The sequence below is a fragment of the Drosophila serrata genome, unplaced genomic scaffold (assembly GCF_035046125.1).
Source record: "Drosophila serrata isolate PLE 108 unplaced genomic scaffold, ASM3504612v1 contig_93, whole genome shotgun sequence".
Lineage (NCBI taxonomy): Eukaryota > Metazoa > Arthropoda > Insecta > Diptera > Drosophilidae > Drosophila > Drosophila serrata.
Window position 1 is genome coordinate 75,486 of NW_028256991.1, and position 16,934 is coordinate 92,419.

Sequence of the window (16,934 nt, forward strand, 5' to 3'; positions counted from 1 at the left end):
AACCTTTTCATAATCACCATCACTTCATAGCAAACGGTCATGTTTTTGTTTTGCCCCCCAATGTTTTGTGTTTATTTGCCTTTTAACCCAGCGGGGTTTCCTCTATTTTATCATTAAACATTTTTATTTGTATATATCGTTTATCTACCTCGCATGCATATGTTTCCGCGTTTAGTCTATTAATTACCACTTTTAGTTTTGTGGACAGACGGTTTTTATCTTTTCCTTTTGTTCCTATCCATCTCTTTCCCCCGCTTGAGTGTCGTTTGTTTTTGGCTGCAGAGCAAAGCTCTCGCTTAAGCTCTATTGTTTCTCTTGCTCTATCTCTCTCTCTCTCCTTCTCTCTCTTTCTGACTCTAACTCTTCCGCTCTCCTGCTTTTTTCAGATTTGTTATCGTTCACAGTGGTTCAAGAAATGTAAAAATGTCCTCGATTATGGTCACCAACACCAAATAGGTGTTTCGAATGACCAGTCGAGTCTCCATTGCTGGCTTTGCAACGCGGCAGTGCATACAAAATGCATCGAGAAGGCGGGTCGCATAGCTGATGCAATTTCCAAAGGGGATTGTATTATAGTTGTGAGGCCTGTTGAGAGGTAAATGTTATCCTTCATTCGCCAGACCTGAAGCGGAGTTCTCTTTTATTCATTTTTATGGACGTTAATGCATTACGGTTAGAACACTCAAGTGGCCCGTATGAAACCAAACACGTGCCTGTTAGTGCGATGGATAATATAGAAAAGAATGCGAGGAAATTAATTACCGGCGTACTGCCAGATTATTTGCTTGCATTTGTACTATGTGTCTTAGTATTACATTTTTTAATTTGAGAAGACTATCTACGTTGGAAATTATTGTGTACATATCATTATAATTTTCACATAAGACTCTAAAACGTTCATGCAATTCAAAGGAGGGTCCACAGTAGCGCAACACTAAGGGTATATAGGATCTGGTATTTCTACTTGGTATTTGGTAATTGAGCTGACTCAACAAGTCAGCACTTTCCTCATCACCATGGATAAGGTTATAAGTGAAGGTTATTCCTAGCATCGTTCTACGATTGCCTAAGGACGGTAAGTTTATTAAAAGGAGTCTATTTGAATAGGAAGGTAATCTTGCATCCCAATTTAAACCGCGTAGTGCGAAAAGTAAAGTCAAGTTTTGGGCCCAAGCGGACGCCCAAATCATCAACTGATTTAATTCTTTCCAAAGAGCAGCAGTTCAGGGTGTAAGTAGGAACGACACGACAGAATGTCATTAGCTTGCATTTCGAGCCGTTTAAGTTTAATAAGAATATACGGCACGAAGTATGAAAAATATTTAGATCTGTTTCAATGCAAAGAATTTTTATTGAGCATTTCGACTTTTTGTCAATAGATTTAAAAAATTTATATAGTTATAAGAATAATATATATATAATAATAATAATAATAATAATAATAATAATAATAATAATAATAATAATTATTATTTTTTTTTTTTTTTTTTTTTTTTGGGTTGAGGAGGGGAATGCCTAACGCATCTTCCCTATTGCCGTCGCAAAAAAAGGTATGTGGGGCTCGCACCCACTAAACCCCCCCCCCCCCCCTCGCATTTGGCCGTGTTCCCACCTCGGAACAGCTTTCGCATTACTTCAAGGTGGCGCCAATTCAGCGCAATGCGCTCTCATCTTCTTTCTGCGTCCAGATTACCCAGTTAATTCGTCCAGATCTTGCTTCTTAGATCTGAGAATGTTCTGCACGAATCCTGCGATGTGTTTCCACGTGTCTTCGCTGTCTATCATCTTCGTGACAATATTTTCTGTGTTTATTGCCCCAACAGCTTGTTCCAGGCAGTTCCGCGCAGGTCCGAATTTCTTACAGCGGAAAGTGGTGTGTTTAGCACTGTTCATCTCCGCATCTCCATATACGCATCTGGCGCTGGTTCTTTTCCCTATAGAGTGCAGAAAGGCGGCAAAGTAGCCATGGCCAGTCAGCATCTGCGTGACGTAGTAATCCACATCTCCGTGTTTCCTTCCGTACCAAGCTACCAGGTTTGGTAACAGTCTAGCTGTCCATCTTCCCCTTGCTTCGGCTGCCCATCTTTCCTGCCATTGTTGGAGAATTACTTCTCTGGTCCGCTCAATAAAGCCTCTTGTCGTCTCTCCTTCCTGTCTCCTCATATATATTTGTTTTCGCGCTTTGGCCAATAGGTCGATTGGTATGGCGCCTGCAATTACTAGTACAGCAGGGCCGGATACCGTTCGATATGCACTCGCGATTCGTAGAGCCATGGTTCTTTGTACCTCAAGTAGAGGTTTTGACCTGCAGGTTGTCTCAAGGGTGCCTGCCCAGACCTCACACCCGTACAGCATGATTGCGTGATTTATCTCCATTAAGAGTTTCCGCCTTGATTGTAAGGGGCCGCCCACGTTTGCCATGAGTCTGCTAAACGCCTTTGTAGTCTCGGTCGCCCGCTTCTTCGTCTCTTGTATGTGTGCATTGAATGTCAATTTTGAGTCCAGTCTAACTCCTAGGTACTTTATAACCTTCTGCGTCCTTATTAAAGTCTCTCCAACTCTCATGTCTATTTCTAGAGGGATCCTTTTTCTGCTGACTAAAAGTAGCTCTGTTTTTTCGTCCGCCAGTTTCAGGTCGTGTGAGTTCAGCCAGCTTTTTACGCGTGTCATTACTTGCGTCAACATACGTTGTGCGTACCCGGTATTTCAAACTGTAATGACTGCGACTATGTCGTCCGCGTACCCCACAATAGTCGTGCCCTCAGGGATGTCTAGGTGAAAAATTTCATCGTAGCTAATGTTCCAAAGCTCCGGTCCAAGTATTGATCCTTGTGCCGCTCCTGAAGTTATCTCTATACATTTCTCTCCTGCTTTTGTTTGGTACAGTAGTCGTCGGTTCTCAAGATAGCTCTGTATTATCCGCATCAGGTATCCTGAGATTTGGAATCGTCTTTTCAAGGCATCAATTATGTTGTTCCATTTAACGCTGTTGAATGCGTTTTTAACATCCAGTGTTGCTAGGAAAACTACCGGCCTCGAGAAATGGTTGCCTTGTTGGCTGCTGAGCGCTTGCTTGACGACTTCTTGGATTGCTCCAATGGTCGACCTGCCTGGCCTAAAGCCATACTGCATCGGTGAAAGACCCCCCCCCCCTCTTTCGATCGCTGCTGATAGGCGTGGCTTAATCATTTTCTCTAGTAGCTTCCCGGTAGTGTCAAGCATACATAGTGGTCGATAAGCTGATGGGGTTAGGGGATCTCCTTTGCCCTTACTTATGAGAACTAATCGTTGCCTCTTCCAGATGTCGTGGAATTTCCCGCTGGTAATGCAATCGTTATATATATCCAGCAGGATTTGGGGTCTGCTCTCCGCGATCACTTTGAGGACCTCTGCTGGGATGTTGTCGGGCCCTGGAGCCTTCTTCCCTTTTAAGGTTTTTACCGCTTTTAGTAGCTCGTCCACTGTGAAGAGTTCGATCTGTTCTGCTATTGGTGGAGAAGTTCTCGCTTTACTGTTTGTATGAGTGGGGAATAATGTTTTGACTATATGGTCCATTTGTTCTTCATCTAGTTCTGGTGTTGTGCTTCTTGTTCTCAGCTTCTTCATCACGGTTTTATACCCTAGCCCCCATGGGTCAGAGTTGACGTCGTTGCAGAGGCGTTGCCAGTTTTCCGTTTTGCTCTTCCGGATGGCAGCATTTAAGTCCTTCTTGGATTTCTTAAATTCGTCATTAACTTCTGTGAGAATCCCCCTTCCTCTAGCCCTCGTGAGGGCTTCTCTAAGAGCTTTTATCTCTCCACCAATACGCTTCTTGTCCTTGTCTTCGAGGATTGCCCATTTTTGGCATTGCAGCGTTGCATGCCTGTTTTAAGATTGCCAGGTTGTTGCTAACTGCGTTACCGCCGCTCTGTCGGTTCTGCCTTGCGTCAATTTCTTGTATCAGCCTTGCCTTGTCTAGTCGGTTAACGTTCCATCCTTTTCTCGTTGGTCTCACTGTAGTCACTTCGTTTTCTGCTATGTTAAACGTTATATAGTTATGGTCACTTCCGTTGTAGGTGTCGAGGACTTTCCAATCGGCGATCTTGTGCGCGCAGTTTTCTGTCACTAGGGTTATGTCGGGGATTGTGCTCTCGTTCCCCACTCGATGGAATGTCGGTATTGCTCCTACATTTGCTGATAGCATTCCGATACTTGCTGCCATATTTAGGATTCTACGGCCTCGAGAGTCAGTTGATGCCATGCCCCATACTTGAGCCTATTTCCCTGGCGTTGTCTTCAATACATTTAAGTTTCATCTGGAAAGTCTAAATGTCGTCACTTGGGGTCAAATAGCAGCTGAATATTATCCAGTTTCTGATTTGTGTTAGAACATGACATCTTCCTTTTTTGTCGCCCCTGTGTGAAAGAGTGTTCGGGTCGGGGATCCAAATTGCCGTCGTCTTTGTGTCGTCTTCTAGCCAGACGCCTTCGTCCCGTTTCTTATATTGTTCGCTTATGATAACAACGTCAATTTTGTTTTCCAGCACAATTTAGTGCAGCAGGTCATTTGCCGTTCTGCTTCTATGCATATTTGCTTGAAGAATCTTAATGGCTTTCCTTTCCTGGCCACACTGGGGCAATGCGCCGTCCCAGGGAGGTGTCCGACGTCGCTCCTCTTCTCTGATGTACAGATACAGCATCTCGGAGCTTTAGTGCAGGTCTTCATTTTATGACCACTTTCACCACATCTAATGCAGAGGTCTCTCCTATCCGGTCGTTTGCAATCCTTTTGCAAATGTCCCACCCCAAAACATTTGAAGCATCTCTTTATATCGAGACAACGCTTAACGCGGCATTGGGTCCACCCTATTATTATTCGCTTTTCCGTCAGTATCTTTAGCGCGTCTTCCGTTGGTAGCGTAACAAACGCTGGCCTTTGTTCTGAGGTTTTTACTCCTGTCAAGTGGATTATAATTTCCTAGCGCGTGTCGCCTATAACTTCTCTGATTGCTGAGATTATTTTATCTTCTTGTGTGATGCAGTCAATGTCTCTGATTTCCAGTTTGACCAATTGCCTCATGGTCTTCACTGTTCCGCACTCTTTAAGATTATCCTTAATGTTTTCACATAGCTTGACCGTTTCACTTCCTTTTGCAAGTTCCAAGAGCATATAACCTGCCTTCGTTTTTCTGACCGACAGTATATTGCTATCGGATTCCTTTAGTTTAAGGTTTTTTCGCAGGCATAGCTTTTTCCCTCTGTCGGTCTGACTAAGACGGCTGCTGGGCGAGTTCGCATTCTTGTGCTAGTCTTTCCTTTTGTTCCCTCAGCTTCACTTTGTCTGACATGTCCTTCTTTAGTTTTGCTTTCTTTTTTGCCCTTCTTATATGTGACCGTCTGAAAACCATCGTTTTCCTGTTTATTTTTTACCTTCTTACTCCTCTCCTGCGCCGCCGGGCTAGTGGCCGTCCTCTTCTGAAGTATCGAAGTGGGGGTTTCGCTCACTGTATTGCCAGGTGCGTATTCATTGGCTTTTCTCTTTTCCTTTGACCGCTCCCTTTCTGCGGTTTTCCAGCTAGATCGGTAGTTTTCCATGACATCAAAGAGCTCACTGAGTTCTGAGGTGCCATCCTTTACGTCCATGCTGATATTCCTTTGCTTTTGCATTGCGATCTTCATTTTCTTGAGAATTGCCTTGCACTCTGATAAGGCCTTCTCTTCTAGTGCCTGCATCTTGTATATCAGCTCCGGTCGTGGGGAGCTTATCTCCACAGTCTGTGCAAGCAGTGGGGTCTGTTGCGTTGGTAGGGGGTTGTACAGTATTCAGTCTCTGAATTGTCCTTGTCCCCGAGGTTAGGATTTGGATGGGGTATCATCCTCACGCTGTTGTCCGGTGAACTTGTCATCAAGCAGCTCCTCCTGAATGCGTCTTCTTCTTCTTCTTTTTCGTTGTGCGCTGGTCATCTTGTTTAAGTGGGTCCAAACTCTAAGCCGCTATCTCCCCGCATATGTGCAGTATTCCAAAGTGTCCCCATGGGTCCCTATGCAAGCAGTGAGGTTCATGCGAGGGTTGACACAGGGCTTCATGGGGATCTGTGTTCAGAGCCAGGACAGACTCTAAGCAGGAATCCATTCAACTGCACCACCGAGCCATCGGTGTGCGGTTCGAACATACTTAGAGACTTGCTAAGTTTTAATTGGACGAAGGCATTTTCCTGAGATCGCGGGTGTGTCAGGCCCGTCACCCCGGTTGGGGTGCCCTTGCAGGGATAATAATATAATAATAATAATAATAATAATAATAATAATTATTATAATAATAATAATAATAATAATAAAATTATTAATAATAATAATAAAATAATTATAATGCTAATAAAAATAATAATAATAAAGATAATAATAATAATAATAATAATAATAATAATATTAATTATGTATTAATAAGAATAATAATGATAATAATAATAATAATAATAATAATAATAATAATAATTGACGCCGATCCCAATCCCGGGAGTTGCCATCTAACACCTTTGCTCCACCGAAACAAGAAATACCAGATCTTGTAGCGTATCCAACACTCTGACTTGAAGTGTGGTAATGAGATTATGAGGCAGTGTTGGTTTATTCTGTTGAGGAGTAGTACAAACATAGACTTTAACCTCAACATATTCCTTTTACATACCGCAGTATCTCCTCCCTTCTCTGCTGGGATCGCCGATCGGAATAACCGTAGCGCCGAACTTAACATAGCTTTTCGGCCATAAACAGTGTGGCCAATTACAAACATAGTTCAAATACCGAATACATACTTAACGAAGGTTCGCCTTAGTGGCGCGTAATTCAAACTTGACTGACTATCGATATTCTAGCGGGTTAGCTTATCCGTTCCGCGACATCCCCGCCCCCGTGAAGTAGCCGCATTCACCACATCCAGAAGAGCTAGCTTCGAAGCGGAACGAATCATCCTGGCTCGATCGTCAGTCCGTACCGCCGATCGCCTGGGCACTCCATCTACTCCAGTGAACACCTCCTCCACATTTCCTCGTTTCCACTCTCGATGTGGTATGACCGGATCGCAGATGAACACTAAGTCTCCTCGGCGCAGGGGCTCGACATGTGAGCACCATTTCTCCCTGCGCACAAGAGTAGGCAGGTACTCGTGCACCCATCGCTTCCAGAAGCGGTCTCTCATCATCCTGGCCAGTCGCCACTGCTTCTTTGTGGCGCACCTCTCCAACGGCTGTCCATTATCTCCGGGTAGATCCGGCAGATTGGGTACTCCTCTCAGCAAGTCGTTGGGAGTCAGTGGAGCCTCCTGGTCCACAGTGACTGGCAGATGCGTTAGTGGGCGGGAATTTACTATGTTCTCCGCCTCGATCAATAGGTTCTCCAGAACATGTTCCATGGGAGCCAGCTCCCTCATCGTATGTGCCAGCACCTTCTTGAGGCACTGGACCATCCTTTCCCAGGCGCCACCCTCAGCTGGGTTCGCTGGGCAGTTGAATATCCACTCGATTCCTTTGGACGACAGCTCGCCCTGGATCTTCTCTGGCTCGAAAACCTCGTTGAATCTCCTGGCCTCTCGATTGGCTCCAACGAAGTTTTTCCCATTATCGCTCCTCATCTTGACCACCGGTCCTCACCGGTTCATGAAATTCCTCATAGCGAAATGGATGGCCCTCGTGGTTAAGCAGGTGAACAGTGCCACCCATCTCTTCTCGATGCGACGTCCAATCGTCACGTGCAACGGTCCAAAATAATCCAAGCCCGTGTGCTTGAATGGCCATCAGTTGGCTTCCAGTCGGTCTTCAGGAAAGGGACCCATTATTGGCTGCATCGGCTGTGCCCTCCTTGCAGATCTGGCAGTCAGCCACCACCTTCCGTAGCAGCCTCCGTAAGTTCGTTATCCAGAACTTCTTCCGTTTCTCGCCTATGGTCGCATCGTGGTTCTGATGGCCCATCTTCTGGTGGTAGTGGTGTACTACCATCACCGTCAGCGTGTGTCTGTGGGACAGTATAATGGGGCGCCGGGCGCTGTATGGCACACAAGCGGCGGCGTCGATCCTTCCCCTTACACGCATAACTCCATCGTCGTCGAAATACGGGGACAGCCCTCGCAGTTGGCTGCCTTCTTTCGAGATCCTTCCAGCTTTGTTCCTCTCTTCTCCGGAGAACGCTTCACTTTGCGCCTGCCGGATCAATATGCGCTCCGCGTTGGCGCATTCGTTTGCCGTGAGTCCATACTTCTCACGATCGCTATACTGCCCGCGGCATCGTCGGACGAATCTAAGGACTCAAGCCGTGGTCCTTACCAGCCGGTTGTAGTTTGAGAATTTCTGGAAATATATAAAAAATCCGTTTGCAGTCACTAACGCAAACTCACATGGCATCTCTTCCTCGTCGGTGGCTCTCATGCAGCCACTACCATTAGAGGAGCACTCTTCTGGTTCCCGCAGGAACGTCGGCCCGCGTAGCCATCGTGACCATTGACTGAGGTCCACATGACGTCGCGGCCTGGTTGCGTCATCTGCCACGTTCTCGGCAGTTGGTACCCATCTCCATTGGGATACTTCCGTCGACTCCAGGATTTCTGCCACCCGGTTTCCAACAAACTGTTTATACCGCCGGTGGATGCTGCTTATCTAGTGCAGCACTGTCTTAGAATCCGTCCAGAGTACGTATCTGCTTATCTCTACACTATGTTCCTGTTTCACAGTGTTCATCAGCCGTGTTCCCAGCACGGCTGTCTGTAGTTCCAATCTCGGAACTGACATTGTCCTCATCGGAGCACATTTCGTTTTGGCACATACGAAATGCACCCGCACGTCGTCGTTTGCGTAGGTGGCCCGCCAATACGCCGTCCCAGCAAACGCCGACTGGCTGGAGTCCACGAAGACGTGCAGCTGGAGTGCTCGTACTCGTCCAGTACCAAAATAGTAGCGTGGCCATCGGAACTTCTTCACATAGCTCATCTCTTGCCGCCAGCTCTCAAATGCCGTGGCTAGCTCGTCTGGCAATGGCTCATCCCATGTGACTCCTTTCCGCCAAATCTCTCGCATTAGTAGCTTGGCGGTTACCATGTAGCAGCTCAAGAACCCAATCGGATCAAACGTGGACATCACCAAGCTGAGGAACTCCCTCTTGGTATGGACACGTTCCCCCGTCATCACGCTGCTGGGAACCCGATGGTACTTGACGCTGAATCTGAAGTCATCTGTAGCCGGGTGCCTATACATGCCCAATACCTTCTGCTCGGACTCGGTCCACTCGACGTTCTCGTTGGTGCCTAACGGATTTAAGGCTCTGACCAATCTCGCCGAGCTGGAAGAAAACCGACACAAATCAAAACCGGCACTTGCGTGTATCTCTCTTACTCGTTTTGAGACGGCTATAGCTTCATCCTCGTCAGCTATGCGCTGAGCATAGCGAACAAGCTGCCCCAAACGCTTGCGTTGGCTGATGACCTCGTGTAGCTCCCGTCTGTGGTTGCTTCGTAGCTCCCTCCTGTGGTCACCATCTAACTGTTGTGACCATCTGGGGCCATCGGCCTCGTCATGCAGCAAGTAGTGATGCTTCCTCTGGCATACGTAGACGTTGCACTTACGGCTCCTCTTGCAGAACCATACCATGTGCCCGCTTGTAAGGCACGCAAAACAGATCCGATGCTGCTTTTTTTTCGAAATCCAACCGCATCCTGACAGGGGAGTTGTTGAACTCCTTGCAATCCTTGATGGCGTGTTACCCTTTACACATGGGGCAACCTCTAGGGACCTCACCTCAGGTGGACTGAAGAAATGCTGCAAGATTGCTCACCCTCGTGGCGAACGATACAATCCTGCCAATGTTGTGCTCCTGAATTGGCTGTAGCTCCCGCACGCTCTCCAGTTGGCTCCGGATCAATTGCTCCGGACGCCCATAACAAAAGCTAAGCAGTTCCATTATGGCCTGTACGTTGTTGGGATGAATAAGCAGTGACTTGACTGCCGTCCTCGCTTCACCCTTCAATGCCTTCACTAGCCTTTGGTTATTTTCCAATGCTGTACACTGATACGCCGCCGTCGTCTCCAAAAACGCACACTGGAATATTGGCCATTTCTCTGGCTGACCCTCGAACTCTGGAAGATTAGGCAGTCTGCGTGGCGTCCATTCATTGGCCACACCCGCTGTTCCATAGGATCCGGGTGATGGCGTGGGTACAGCGAATCTGCGTTGTGGCTCCCGTGGTGCGTGAACATAACCTCGTTCTGGCTGCACCGTGGCCGTCACGCAACATGGCGGCGAGTAGCTTACAGTTGTACAGTCTGTCCGTGTGACTCGTTGCCCTATTGCCGCATTACCACTCAAATATGGCGGCAAACTTCCACTCAATTGTGGCGGCAGATTTGCACTCAATTGTGCCGGAAACTGTTCATCATAAGATGGCGTCACTGACGCTAGTGGTCCCGTTGGCAGATTTTCACTCAAGAGCTGCCTTACCATTGCGCTCAAACATGGCGCCTCTCCTAGCGGTGTATTCGCCGCACCGCTCACTCCGACGCCACTCGACCCGTTCCTAACGGGATTCCTGGCGGGCGCCGCAAGTCCTTTATTTGCCCTTGCCTGTTGGAGCTCCTTCTCTAGTTTTGCGATCCTTGCCATAAGCTTCGCAATCTGTGAAGTCGTGGGGTCCACATCCTGTCCCAGCGCTTCCGCTTGGGCAGGTCCAGTGGTGCGTTTTACCCCGATTCCTTCCTCTGGAGTCCGTGGCCGCTGTGGGCCGGGGTGCCGGATGCTGCATATGTGGTCGTAGCTGCGGTAACCTCAGGTTGATTAAGTCTGGGGCTCCGTCTGGGCGAATGTGTCGTCGGCATATCACGCGTTTAACTCCGTACGTGTTTCCAAATGCCGTTAGAGTTCCGACTCTAATGCGAATTAAGATGCGAACTCAAAGAATTCGAATAAAAGAATGCGAATAAAAGAAGTGCGAATAAAAGAAATAACGCCGATCCAAATCCCGGGAGTTGCCATCTAACACTTGTGCTCCACCGAAACAAGAAATACCAGATCCTGTAGCGTATCCAACACTCTGACTTGAAGTGTGGTAATGAGCTTACTCGAAAGTGTTTTATTCTGTTGAGGAAGTAGTACAAACTTAGACTTTAACCTCAACCTATTCCTTTTACAAACCGCAGTATCTCCTCCCTTCTCTGCTGGGATCGCCGATCGGAATAACCGTCGCGCCGAACTTAACATAGCTTTTCGGCCATAAACAGTGTGGCCAATTACAAACATAGTTCAAATACCGAATACATACTTAACGAAGGTTCGCCTTAGTGGCGCGTAATTCAAACTTGACTGACTATCGATATTCTAGCGGGTTAGCTTATCCGTTCCGCGACAATAATAATAATAATACTTATTGACGCCGAACTAAATCCTGGGAGTTGCCATCTAACACTTGGGGCCCCACCGAAGCAAGAAATTCCAGATCTTGTAGCGTATCCAACACTTGGACTTTAAGTGTGGTAATGAGCGTACTCGAAAGTGAGTGTGTGCTTCATTCTGTTGAGGAGTACAAACATAGAATTAACCGCAATCTTTTCCTTTTAGCATACCGCAGTATGTTCTCCCTTCTCTACTGGGATCGCCGATCGGAATAACCGTGGCGCCGAATTTATCATAGCTTTCGGCCATAAACAGTGTGGCCAGTTACAAACATAGTTCGAATACCAATACCAATACCATACTTAACGAAGGTTCGCCGTAGTGGCGCGTAATTCAAACTGACTGACTATCGATATTCTAGCGGGTTAGCTTATCCGTTCAGCGACATGCCCGCCCCCGTGAAGCAGTCGCATTCACCACATCCAGAACAGCTAGCTTCGAAGCGGGACGAATCATCCTAGCTCGATCGTCAGTCCGTACCGCCGCTCGCCTGGGCACTCCATCTACTCCAGTGACGACGTGGTATGGCCGGATCGCAAATGAACACCAAGTACCCACGGCACCATTTCTCACTGCGCACAAGAGTTGGCAGGTACTCTTGTGCCCATCGCTTCCTGAAGCGGTCTCTCATCATCCTGGGCAGACGCCACTGCTTCTTCCGTAAGTTCGTTATACAGAACTTCTTCCGATATCGCCTATGGTCGCATCGTGGTTCTGATGGTCCATCTTCTCGTGGTAGTGGTGTACTACTATCACCGTCAGCGTGTGTCTGTGGGATAGTATAGTGGGGCGCCGAGCGCTGTATGGCACACAAGCGGCGGCGTCGATCCTTCCCCTTACACGCATGACTCCATCGTCGTCGAAATACGGGGACAGCCCTTGACTGAGGTTCACGTGGCGTTGCGGCCTGGTCTGCCACGTTCTCGGCAGTTGGTATCCATCTCCATAGGAATACTTCCGTCGACTCCAGGATTTCTGCTACCCGGTTTCCGACAAACTGTTTATACCGCCGATGGGTGCTGCTTATCCAGTGCAACACTGTTTTGGAATCCGTCCAGAGTACGTATCTTCTTATCTCTGCACTGTGTTCCTGTTTCACAGTGTTTATCAGCCGTGTTCCCAGCACGGCCGCCTGTAGTTCCAATCTCGGGACTGACATTGTCCTCATCGGAGCACATATCGTTTTGAAACATACGAAATGCACCCGCACGTCGTCGTTTGCGTAGGTGGCCCGCCAATACGCCGTCCCAGCAAACGCCGACTGGCTGGAGTCCACGAAGACGTGCAGCTGGAGTGCTCGTACTCGTCCAGTACCAAAATAGTAGCGTGGCCATCGGAACTTCTTCACATAGCTCATCTCTTGCCGCCAGCTCTCAAATGCCGTGGCTAGCTCGTCTGGCAATGGCTCATCCCATGTGACTCCTTTCCGCCAAATCTCTCGCATTAGTAGCTTGGCGGTTACCATGTAGCAGCTCAAGAACCCAATCGGATCAAACGTGGACATCACCAAGCTGAGGAACTCCCTCTTGGTATGGACACGTTCCCCCGTCATCACGCTGCTGGGAACCCGATGGTACTTGACGCTGAATCTGAAGTCATCTGTAGCCGGGTGCCTATACATGCCCAATACCTTCTGCTCGGACTCGGTCCACTCGACGTTCTCGTTGGTGCCTAACGGATTTAAGGCTCTGACCAATCTCGCCGAGCTGGAAGAAAACCGACACAAATCAAAACCGGCACTTGCGTGTATCTCTCTTACTCGTTTTGAGACGGCTATAGCTTCATCCTCGTCAGCTATGCGCTGAGCATAGCGAACAAGCTGCCCCAAACGCTTGCGTTGGCTGATGACCTCGTGTAGCTCCCGTCTGTGGTTGCTTCGTAGCTCCCTCCTGTGGCCACCATCTAACTGTTGTGACCATCTGGGGCCATCGGCCTCGTCATGCAGCAAGTAGTGATGCTTCCTCTGGCATACGTAGACGTTGCACTTACGGCTCCTCTTGCAGAACCATACCATGTGCCCGCTTGTAAGGCACGCAAAACAGATCCGATGCTGCTTTTTTTTCGAAATCCAACCGCATCCTGACAGGGGAGTTGTTGAACTCCTTGCAATCCTTGATGGCGTGTTACCCTTTACACATGGGGCAACCTCTAGGGACCTCACCTCAGGTGGACTGAAGAAATGCTGCAAGATTGCTCACCCTCGTGGCGAACGATACAATCCTGCCAATGTTGTGCTCCTGAATTGGCTGTAGCTCCCGCACGCTCTCCAGTTGGCTCCGGATCAATTGCTCCGGACGCCCATAACGAAAGCGAAGCAGTTCCATTATGGCCTGTACGTTGTTGGGATGAATAAGCAGTGACTTGACTGCCGTCCTCGCTTCACCCTTCAATGCCTTCACTAGCCTTTGGTTATTTTCCAATGCTGTACACTGATACGCACACTGGAATATTGGCCATTTCTCTGGCTGACCCTCGAACTCTGGAAGATTAGGCAGTCTGCGTGGCGTCCATTCATTGGCCACACCCGCTGTTCCATAGGATCCGGGTGATGGCGTGGGTACAGCGAATTTGCGTTGTGGCTCCCGTGGTGCGTGAACATAACCTCGTTCTGGCTGCACCGTGGCCGTCACGCAACATGGCGGCGAGTAGCTTACAGTTGTACAGTCTGTCCGTGTGACTCGTTGCCCTATTGCCGCATTACCACTCAAATATGGCGGCAAACTTCCACTCAATTGTGGCGGCAGATTTGCACTCAATTGTGCCGGCAACTGTTCATCATAAGATGGCGTCACTGACGCTTGTGGTCCCGTTGGCAGATTTTCACTCAAGAGCTGCCTTACCGTTGCGCTCAAACATGGCGCCTCTCCTAGCGGTGTAATCGCCGCACCACTCACTCCGACGCCACTCGACCCGTTCCTAACGGGATTCCTGGCGGGCGCCGCAAGTCCTTTATTTGCCCTAGCCTCTTGGAGCTCCTTATCTAGATTTGCGATCCTTACCATGAGCTTCGCAATCTGTGAAGTCGTGGAGTCCACATCCTGTCCCAGCGCTTCCGCTTGGGCAGGTTCAGTGGTACGTTTTACCTCGATTCCTTCCTCTGGAGTCCGTGGCCGCTGTGGGCCACCGTCTGCATACGCCAAGCCGGCCGGTGTGCCGGATGCTGCAGATGTGGTCGTAGATGCGGTAACCACAGGTTGAGTCTGGGGCTCTGTCTGGGCGAATGTGTCGTCGGAAAGTCACGCGTTTAACTCAGCATGTGTTCCCAAATGCAGTTAGAGTTCCGACTCTAATGCGACTTAAGGTGAAAATTAAAGAAGTGCGAATAAAAGTAATGACGCCGATCTAAATCCCGGGAGTTGCCATCGAACACTTGGATACTCTACAAGATTTGGTATTTCTTGTTTCGGTGGAGCCCCAACACTTGGACTTGAAGTGTGGTATTGAGCTTACTCGAAAGTGAGTGTGTGTTTTATTCTGTTGAGGAGTACAAACTTAGAATTAACCTCAACCTATTCCTTTTAACATACCGCAGTATCTTCTCACTTCTCAACTGGGATCGCCGATCGGAATAACCGTGGCGCCGAATTTAACATAACTTTCGGCCATAAACAGTGTGGCCAGTTAAAAACATAGTTCGAATACCAATACCAATACCATATTTAACGAAGGTTCGCCTTAGTGGCGCGTAATTCAAACTGACTGACTATCGATCTTCTAGCGGGTTAGCTTATCGGTTTCGCGAAACTAATAATAATACTAATGATAATACTTATAATAATCTATATAAATAAAAATGCTCTGTTCGTGTGTACTTCCTTCATAGACTTGAAAAGTTCTGAACCGTTTAAGCCCAAATTTTTACACAACATGCGTTGAGATTCCAGCTCGGTTATTGTCTACTTTTGATGTTGATAGCTTATCTGCATTTGCGAATATATCAATTTTTTCGCGTTTCCCCGTGCCCGTACTGCTGCGCCCTCTACAGGCAGCCAGCTGAATCAAAGCATTTCCTGTCAAATATTCAAAACATATTGAAAGAAGAAATTGGAGATACAAATTTTATTTTTTTATTCAGGTTCAGTAAGATACGAAGTCATGCCACCCAAGAAGTCGAGTCTGGGTCGTCGTACTCGCAATAAATAAGCAAACAGACGTAAGATTACGAATATGACTGACGAAGAACGGGCCTCCATCCGAGAGACTGAGCGGCTGAAAGCAATGCAGATGACAAGGAGGAATCAGCAGAAAGACGAGCAGATAGGCTTGAGAGAAAACGATTGAGAGTTAGGCAGTCGCGTTCTGCAGCAATCGATTTGATTCACTCTCATAATAATGAACGCGACAGGGCAAGGGTAGCTGATTCGCGTTTATAGCTTGCAGAAGATCAAAACCTGCAATACAATCGTCTTGCATTCAGATATAATCCAACTATTGATTACAGCTCGAATCGAATGTCGTTATTGGACGAATGCATCAGGTCTGCATATACTGTCAGGCTCCTTCGATTGAATCAAACGAAACTTCGGTCCGAGGAATATATCCATTTGCGGGATGCTGTGATGAATGACCGTAATACAATCAACGTTGGAAAGCTCACGATTTTGCCATCCTCATACATAGGTAGTCCACGCCACATGCAGGAATATGCTCAAGATGCCATGGCATATGTTCGTTGCCACGGCCGTCCAGACTTATTTATCACCTTCACATCCAATCCAGCCTGGGACGAGATAGTACAGCTGTTATTTCCTGGACAATCATATAGGGATAGGCATGACATCACAGCCCGTGTTTTCAGACAAAAGCTCAAGTCACTGATGGATTTCATTGTGAAACATGGAGTTTTTGGATCTGTGCGGTGCTGGATGTATTCAGTAGAATGGCAGAAGAGAGGATTGCCGCATGCGCACATACTGATTTGGCTGTATGATTTTTATCAAAATTACTCCAGATGAAATCGACGATGTTATATGTGCTGAGATTCCACGGGCCGAGGTTGATACGGATTTGCATGAAGTTGTCATCAAGAACATGATCCATGGCCCTTGTGGTACCCTCAACCCATGTTCACCATGAATGGTAGACGGGAAGTGTTCTAAGCGATATCCTCGAGCATTTACAGCCAACACCGTAACAGGGGACGATGGATATCCTCTGTATAGGAGACGGTCAATTGAAGAAGGAAGGACTTCGGTAACTTTAAACATGAGAATTGGTGATATTGATGTAGACAATCGTTGGGTGGTTCCATACTCACCACTATTGTCAAAATCATACAAAGCGCACATCAACGTAGAATATTGCAATTCCGTGAAATCGATTAAATATAACTGCAAGTACGTGAATAAAGGCAGTGATATGGCAGTTTTTGGTGTTCAGGCAGAAAATGGTGACAGCAATGCAGTACGAATTGTCGATGAAATCTCTCAATACCAGGCTGGAAGATACTTAAGCAGCAATGAGGCTGCATGGCGAATTTTTTCGTTCCCAATTCATGAACGCTATCCAGCTGTAGTTCACTTGGC

At 47.6% G+C, this 16,934-nt stretch overlaps 1 pseudogene; it reads right to left on the reverse strand.

The window, feature by feature from the left end:
• Positions 1 to 7,071: 7,071 nt before the first annotated feature.
• LOC147644800 (uncharacterized) lies at positions 7,072 to 7,973 on the reverse strand (annotated as a pseudogene).
• Positions 7,974 to 16,934: the final 8,961 nt, after the last annotated feature.